Below are 9,435 nucleotides of genomic sequence, written 5' to 3'. Positions count from 1 at the left end.
ACATTGATCGACGAAATGAGAACAATATCGAGCGACGAGTCGACGGAACAATCGATCGACGCTACACATCAAACATCGATCGACGACACCCCGCCGGAAGCAGGTAAGTTTTCTCTTACCAATAATGCTAATGAGGGAGTAGTCCTAGGAGAACCTAAAGGTCAACTAAGCAACGCAATTAACCAAATCATAAATGAACATGGGACTGCAATCCTTGTTAAAATTAATTTGATCTCAAAAAGAGATCATGAAACAAAATTGCCTCTGCAAGACTACTTAAACCCTGGCAGAACTTATTCCAATAGGTCCGCTATTAAACTATCCAAAGATGATAACAACAAATCCGAGGTTGGCCTCGAATACTTATTCTTGGTACGTCAGAATCCTTTTCGTGAAACCATCTCAGAGCACCCACATGATCACATCGAGTATCTAGAAGATATGATGGATGACGAGTACAATCGCTGTAAACTCTTTTCATTTTCTTTAGGAGGCGATGCCAGAAAATGGCTGGACCAACTACCAGCAGTGTCTTTGACCTGCTGGAAGGAAATAAGGAATACCTTCATTAACCGCTTCTTCGACGAGACGCGTTACTAGGAAATAAAGAAGAAAATCTCCACTTTCCACCAAGATCCACGAGAATCAATTAGAAACGCTTGGGAGAGATTCAAGAGTTACCAGCTTGAATGCCCCCACCATGGTTATTCAGAACCACAGCTCATTAGTACCTTTTACGGAGGTATTAACTTGCATTAGCCAGTGAAGGGAACTTCAGTGCCAGGAACCCTGAAGAAGCGAAGCGCTTGATCAAAAATGTAGCTACGGGTAGATCCTACGAAATGGTGGACGTAGAGCGAGGAAGGAGAGTTGACTCAATGGAAGGGCCACAATTAGCAAAAATCAAAGAGTTTATAAACTCACGTTATTCTGCTCTAGAGGAACAAAACCAATTTGGGATTTATCAAATTGACGATGATACCCTTTCTAAATTGGAACAACAGGTGGACTTCATAGATATTCCAACCTTGAAAGATACGTATCCTATCCCTAACACCGATAGTTTTACCCAAAATTACGATGCTACTGTTGGATCACGCCGAGGCAAAGCGAAATTTAGGTTAAACCAAGCCTTCACGGGAAATCAAAAAATGGCCACTGACCTGAACGGAAAGATAGACATAGTCTACAGTGAGCTAATGAGGAAGTTCAACGCTTTAAGTGAACACATTAAGAGACTGGACGGTCAAGTCGCGGAAAACGCAACCGCTATCAAAAGAGAAACAGGATGTCTCCCTGAGAGAACTGACGCGAATCCGAAACGTCAAGTTAATGATGTGTTACTAAGAAGCGGAAAATGCCTCAACCCGAGCACAATAGAAATCAACTATACAGAAAAACGTGCTGAAGTTGAGAAAACCGGTGAAAGTAGATCACAACCAATAATTCTCGATAGTCCCATCCCAGAATCAGAAACACCTGAAGAGAAAGAGCGGTCCAACACTGAGGAAGCGGCCGTCGACTTCGAGGAGGAAGAAGAGGAGTTGGAAGAAGATGTGGAAATCGATCGACCAACTATGGTAAATATCGATCGACAAACTGGAAACAATGTCGATCGACGCTCGACTCCTGCTGAACCAGTCGTAGAGAGAGTGTATAGAACTTTACCACCCTTTCCTCCTAACAAGACGCAGACTAAGCGAGAATTAGATGAAGCGATCTGCAAGAAAGCATTCGGCAAAATCACGTTGGAAATGCTATTGAGTGATGCCATAAAAGTATCACCTTAAATAAATAAATATGCAAAAGACATGGTTCCAACAGCTTTCCAGCCGCTGAGCACAGCATCATGATAGTTTCAGAGGAAGTAAGTGCAATAATCGAAGGCGAAACTTCGATAAAGAGGCCCGACCCGGGCAGCTTTGTTTTGGATTGCAATATATGGAATAAAAGTTTTCCTCGATCCCTTTGTGACTTAGGTTCCAGTGTGAACCTCATGCCGCACTCTGTCGCTATATCCTTGGGATACGACAAGTTGAAACCTACCAAAATAACTTTGGTTCTTGCCGATAGATCCGTTAGGGTACCTGAGGGAGTACTTGACGACCTGCCAATAAGGATTAACGATTGTCACGTTCCAACAGATTTTGTTGTGCTGAAATACCAGAATGAACCAAAGGATCCCATCATTTTGGATAGACCATTTCTAGCTACGGCTAGTGCAATCATCGACGTCAAGGAAGGTCGGATATGTTTAAACATTGGAAACATTCCAATGACCTTCGATATGGAAAAACTGATAAAATGACCCTTAATCGATAAACGGATCTCCTACGTGGACGATATCTCTGAGCTGGCTGAAGAATCCTTCATAGACCTATGCTCAGATGATCCTCTGGAAAAAGTGCTTACATCTACCGAAGAGGAAACATTTAGTGTTGACAGCAGGGCTGATGAATACACGCGGTTAATGGACGCGAGTATAGAAATAGCAAATATCGACGAAGTAGAGGATGACACTTTGGAAATCAATGTCGATCGACAACCATCTTCTCTAAAAGATTGGGATCCAGAAAAAGCACCAAAAATTGAATTAAAGCAACTGCCTGCCGGACTCAAATATGCTTTTCTCTATAAAAATTCCTACCTCGTAATCGTAAACGCCAACCTAACCAACTGAGAACTTGCGTTGTTATTAATAAAACTGCGCAAGTATAGAAAAGCCCTCGGATATTCTCTCGAGGATATTCCTAGTATATCTCCGGATCTGTCCATGCACCGGATTCACTTAGAAGACGATTCCAAATCGTCAGTGGAACACCAAAGGAAGCTAAACCCAAACTTAAAAGAAGTTCTTAAGAAATAAATTATCAAACTCCTAGATGCTGGAGTCATCTACCCAATTTCGGATAGCAACTGGGTGAGCCCCATGCATGTTGTACCTAAGAAAGGTGGAATTACAGTTGTAAAGAATGATAAAAACGAACTCATCCCCACGCGTACTGTCACCGGACATCGGATGTGTATCGATTACAGAAAACTGAATGCCGCCACTAGAAAAGATCACTTCCCTTTACCCTTCATTGACCAAATGTTGGAAAGATTAGCAAATCACCAATACTATTGTTTTCTTGACGAATACTCTGGATTTTTCCAAATCCCTATATATCCTGACGATCAAGAAAAGACCACCTTTGCATGCCCTTACAGAACATTTGCAAACCACAGAATGCCATTCGGTCTATGTAATGCCCCTGCCACTTTAAAACGGTGCATGCTGTCAATTTTTACGGATATGATAGAAGATTTCATGGAAGTCTTTATGGACGATTTCTCCGTATATGGATCTAGTTTCAAAAACTGTCTCGATAACCTATGTAGAGTTTTGGCAAGATGTGAAGAAAAGAACCTCATTCTAAACTGGGAAAAATGCCACTTCATGGTTAACGACGGAATCGTCCTGGGGCATAATGTGTCCGCTGCTGGTATAGAAGTATATCGAGCGAAAATCGAGGTAATGACCGGCTTGCCTGCACCCACGAACGTAAAGGACGTGAGAAGTTTTCTCGGACATGCCGGATTTTACAAGAGATTCATAAAAGATTTCAGCAAGATCGCTAGACCTCTCACAGCCCTCCTCCGTAAAGAAGTTAAATTTGAATTCTCACCAGAATGCGTAAAAGCTTTTGAAGAAATCAAGAAAGCCTTAATAATCGCCCCCATCGTACAGGCACCTGACTGGAATATTCCTTTCGAGATAATGTGCGATGCGAGTGATTTCGCCGTAGGAGCAGTTTTAGGACAAAGGAAAGACAAAAGGCTTCACGCAGTTTACTACGCCAGTCGAACTCTCGACAAGGCACAAAGGAATTACGCAACAACAGAAAAAGAACTACTTCCTGTAGTTTATGCATTTGAAAAATTTCGCCAATACCTAGTCGGTTCGCGAGTCATCGTCCATACTGACCACGCTGCAATAAAATATTTAATGCAAAAGAAAGACGCGAAACCAAGACTTTTGCGATGGATCCTGCTACTCCAAGAGTTTGATATCGAAATTAAAGATAAAAGAGGATTAGAAAACGGAGTCGCAGATCACCTTTCCCGGATACGAATAGAAGTTAACGTTCCCATCGACGATTTCTTACCAACAGAAAACGTTTACCGGACAGATTCATTCCTCGGAAACATATGTCTCGTATCCGAGGAACCGTCGATCGATGGCGACGATGCCATGTTGATCGAGACCCTCGGTATTCCAAATCAAGAAACTTCTCCCGTAACTATCACTTGCGATATAAAAATCAACGTTGCCTGCAACACCGTACATCTTGAACATGACTGTCCTGTGGACGGAATTCTGAGTCGGAAAGTATGATATCTTGCATATTTCCACTGTTTTATCCATTCACCTATGTGCATTTTGATCATATAGACTAGGATTTAGACATATTTAGGTTGCATTGTGCATACATGAGTCTTTATCAGGTATTGGAGTACCACGTGGAGTTCTTGGAGACAATTGAGTGCATTTGGAGCTAAAAAGAGGTGATAAAGGTGATCATTGGACGAGCAGTGCATGGGAGCGACCACACCGGAGCGACACCATGAAGTCGCTGTGACACCCCTTCAGAGCGACTTGACCAGAGTGACACCCGTATGTCGCTCGCGTAGAAACAACGAAAACGCGCCCGGAGCGACCAGTCGCAGCGACCCCTCCGGGTCGCTCCCGAAGCCTGGAGCGACCTTACCACAGCGACGCGGAGAAGTCGCTCGCGTCTTCATCCCTCGGAGCGACCAGTCGCAGCGACCTCTCCAGGTCGCTCCCGAAGAAACGACCCGGGAGCGACTTCTCACAGCGACTACTGGAGGTCGCTCCCGACCTATTGTTTACCCGAATTCATTTCTACTCAAGGGCCTTTTGGTCATTTCATTATGCACGTTTTACACTTTCTAAACCTATGTTTAAGCCTCCTTTCTAAGCCTTTGGGAGGCGGATTATCTTGATCTTAAGAAAAACAAACAAAAAAACCTCTTTAAAAGTTCATCTCTTTGGATTCAATCGATTTTCTATTATTGCAATCATGTTGTTTTCATATTGATTCTCTGTATTCCTCTACATGATTAATCTGAAATCCAATATGGGTTTAAGAGGAATCATGGAGATTAGTGGGTAATCACCTTTTGAATTCATGGGTTAGGGAGATTAAGGGTGATTAGGTTAGAACTAAGATGTTTTGGTGTAGATCATTCTTAATCCTTGCTAGTAGAGTATTCATAATGCTTCTTCTGAGTTAGCTACTCAAAAGTTGACCTTTAGGCATTTCCCACCCAAAAGCTGTTTGATGAAATGTCTGAGACAACTCTTCTAAGCTATTAGCATATTTTACCGAAGACATTTGTTGTTAGAAGTGCTAAGATAGCCTTTAGACTTGCTAGTAATGATTGCTTTCATATTGTTCAACCAAAGATATTTGTTGTTTGAAATGTGTTAGTAAATGAACATTCATCTAGACATAGAGTCTGTTTAGAATTGTGTCTAAGCTTAAGGTTGATAGTTTGATTGTTCGTTTTGCCATCCTTAGTTCGAAACTTCATCACCCGAGGTCTAATTCCTATGCCCATGAGTTTTCTTTTCCCTTAGTTAAGAAAGTCATTTCATTTATCGTTTTTATTATTCTGCAACTGCATTAGCATTAATCATTACTTTAGAAAACCTTTTTAATCATCGGTTGCACTTAGATTAAGAAAGTACTTGCACTCTCAGTGCTTGAAATCCCTTAGAATTGGTTCGACAATCTTTTATACTACATCATTTGTTTTAGGATCCTTGAAAACTCCTAACATCAAATTGGCGCCGTTGCCGGGGAAAAGCTGAAGGACAAGTGCAAGGCGCTGAGCAAGACGGTGAAGAAGCAAGCAAACACTTCAGCCAAGTTCATGAAGAAAGTGGCCGATGTCTTGAACAGAGGAGGTGTGGGAACCGAAATTCGCACTGTCGATTTTCGTTTAAATAAGGAAACTAGGAAAACCCTAATTTCTTAGAGGTCCCGGATATATGCTAATACCACACGCCAAGCAAATCAGAACACGATAATGACAACGATAAAGTATAAAAATCGTAAGAAGAGAGCAAATAGAAGTCTTATTCCGAATCTGCGTTTGAGCGTTTACAACAAGGTATAAGCCTGGGCTCGAGAGCTGTCAGCTAGATTCCTAGTTCTAGCAACCCTAAGACGGCTAAACCTAATTGAGTCGCAGCTCGAAATAACAAAAACGGAAAGTTGCCTAATTGCCCTAAGTGCTAAGTTTGCTCTGAAAAAGTTATCTTCCATGCCTCTCGCCTAGGACCCCTTATATACTGACTCCAAGGTCGGTTTACGCCTTTCCTCTTCTGCCCTTAAGCCGCCATAGCATAAAAATGGAGATATTCCATTTTTTTCGATCTTCGTAATTGTCTTCAAAATTTCGTATTTATCCGCGGAAACTTGACATTTATCTTCCCTTGCGGACCAAGCGTAAACCGACATGCGGTTTACGGACTGTTGGTTAAGAAATCGTAAGTTGGGCCTCGAGTCGTGTCTTAGGTCCCTTTGTGTCGTCTTTCGACTCGAAGCGTTTATTACGGCTTCTTTCGATAAAGAATGAACTTTCCGCGGTTTTTACGGTAAAGTTTGATTGATAATTTAGAAATGGCGGGGAACGTGAGATGGGTTTGCTACAGTATTCGGGAGATAGCATCGAAGGGTAGACGAGGATGCATGGACTGATGTCGTATCGACGTTTCGGTAGAGCTCGGTCGCTACGTAGCGACCGAACTTTGGTTCGAGCTCGGTCGCTACGTAGCGACCAAGCGGAGCACGCGTTTGGTCGCTGCGTAACGATCCTTCTTGAGCTCTTTTCCGATGATTCGTGTTTCTTCCGCAAAGTTTTTTCGTAAAGAAGAATCTATTTCGAAAATATATTTGTCGAAGAATTTTTCTATGTTTTTCTTCTTCGGGAATTTGAACGTTAACTTCGTCGTAACCGTTTTGGATCCCAACAGGAGGCATAGCTGGATGTAGCTCAGCGGACTTCGCTTTCGCGAACACATCAGTACCCTAGCCCCCACCTCAGCCTACTGATCTTGGTTTCCCTCTCACTGATAGACAGCTCCAGCAAACATGGAGGAACCCACCTATTCAACCCTCCACCTCAGGCAACAAGTCTCTATCCCTAGCCTCTTCAGATAGTGAGGCTGAGATTGACGAGGTTCAGAGCCAACAATGGTATGGAGACTACAGCTCAGCACATGGGAGTTACAGATATTTTCACATCTATTTCTCCATCTAAGTTTGATAATTTTCTACAAAGTCCCGACAACTATTACTGAACAGAAGAAGAAGTTCGACAAGCTTTGTTTATGATGCACCCTGTAAAAACACCATGACCGGATGGAATGACAACACTTTTTTCCAGCATTCGTGGCACATAGTCTAGATGAATATTATCGAGCTGGTGAACAATTTCATGAGAACATAGAAATTGGATGGGAGGCTGAATATGAAAAATATATGTTTGATTCCCAAAAGTCAAATACCAACGGATTTACGTCCAATCAGTCTTTGTAATGTGGGTTACAAGATTATATCAAAGGTCCTATGTAAGCGACTAAGGAATTGCCTACCAAAGTTAATCTCAAAAACACAATCTGCTTTCGTCTTAAAAAGGTTAATATCATATAACATATTAATAGCACAAGAGATGTTCCATGGATTGAGGACAAATAAATCATGTCAGTATAAATTTATGGCGATCAAAACAAATATGAGTAAAACTTACGACAGGGTGGAATGGAGTTTTGTTCAGGCACTACTCACGAAAACGGGGATCGATTCACAAGGGATCCAGTTAAGGATGAAATGTATTATATCAGTGCAATATAAAGTGCTGATAAATGGCCAACCTCGTGGTCACATAATCCCAAAAGAGGCTTACAGCAAGAGGATCCTCTATTTTTTTTATCTCTTTATTATGTGTACGGAGGCTTTAATAGCCAATATTTGAAAAGCAGAGCGTGAGAAACAATTGACAGGTCTGAAAGTGGTTAGGGCCTGCCCGGTGATTTTTCATCTCCCTTTTGCAGATGACAGCTTTTTCTGTAAAGCTTAAAAGGAGTAATGTCAAACGATTCTACAAATCTTAATAAACTATTGAAAAGTGTTTGGTGAACAAATCAATTTTGCAAAATCATCGATTCAGTTTGGGTACAAGATAGATTATGCAATTCAGCAAGAAATGAAACTTTTGGGTTTTTGTTTGGGAATATTCGAATGTCTTGGAGGTTCAAAACACACAAATTTTTGGATTCTTTCAAGAAAGGAAGCATACAAGGGTGAATGGATGAACATTTAAATATCTGACAAAAAAAGGGAAGCATGTACTTATAAAATCAGTTGCAACGGCTATGCCAAATCATGTTGTGTCCTGTTTTAGATTACCAAAAACAATTACGTCAAAATTATCAAGTATTATTATATCACAATGTTAGTGGAGTTATGAAGGAAATGGAAGGGGTATGCACTGGATCGCTTGATATAAACTATGTTTTTCAAAAGAGGAGGGAGTCATAGGATTCAAGACCCTTGTGGACTTTAATACATAAATGCTACGAAAACAGTTCTAGAGTAATAAAAAATCCAAACTCTCTATTTTCTAAAGTATTTAAAGGTCAATACTTCAGGAACACGAGCCCATTAGAACCAATACGATCATATTCGTCATTGTATGGTTGGCATAGTATTGTATCAGCTAGATCTCTGGTAAGTAAAAGACTAATCAAAAGGGTGGAACATGATTGTTTATCTCAGTATAGAATAATCCTTGGATCCCAGCCAACCGTCTGAGACCAGCAACCAGTAAATCAACTCTTTTTGACTCTGCACTTATTGTAGACAAGCTCATTGATCTCACTCAAATTACCCTAAGGAGTGAATTACTCTCTCAAATAAGAGGTTCAATTATAGTACTTTGGGATCAAATACTCAGGGAGTTAGGGATCAAATTCTCAGGGAGCTAGGGAACCTAATAAATCTAATTAAGTTGATTAAGCTAGGTTGATTACGATTGAATGTAAAAGACAGGTTTGTGAGCAAGGTGATTGCTCGAATGATTGATTGGGGTTTTGGTACTTAGATGAAAGTAGCTAGACTTAGGGCTTTTATTCAGGTAGTGAGGATTATAATCTTACAGATGCCTAATAAGTTGTATGCATAATATTATAGAGCTCAACACTTAATAACAAACCATTAGGCTTTCACTTTCTAGGTTTGTCTATTGACCAGTGTCGATCGATTATTCTATAGGACCAGTGTCGATCGATTATTCTATAGGAATATCGATCGATACACTTGTTGAAACGTCGAGCGATTATTCGATTAGAATATCGATCAATGC

General features: G+C 41.0%; 1 non-coding gene across 1 annotated transcript; it reads right to left on the bottom strand.

Moving 5' to 3' along the window:
- Window positions 1-600: 600 nt before the first annotated feature.
- On the bottom strand, window positions 601-707 carry LOC125581154. Its single transcript, XR_007318865.1, has one exon. It is a non-coding gene; the product is annotated as a small nucleolar RNA R71 (small nucleolar RNA).
- Between the last annotated feature and the right edge of the window lie 8,728 nt (window positions 708-9,435).

This window comes from Brassica napus, chromosome C1 (assembly GCF_020379485.1).
Source record: "Brassica napus cultivar Da-Ae chromosome C1, Da-Ae, whole genome shotgun sequence".
Taxonomy (NCBI): domain Eukaryota; kingdom Viridiplantae; phylum Streptophyta; class Magnoliopsida; order Brassicales; family Brassicaceae; genus Brassica; species Brassica napus.
Note: the sequence above shows the minus strand (reverse complement) of the source record. Positions and strands in the feature narration are given on the sequence as shown.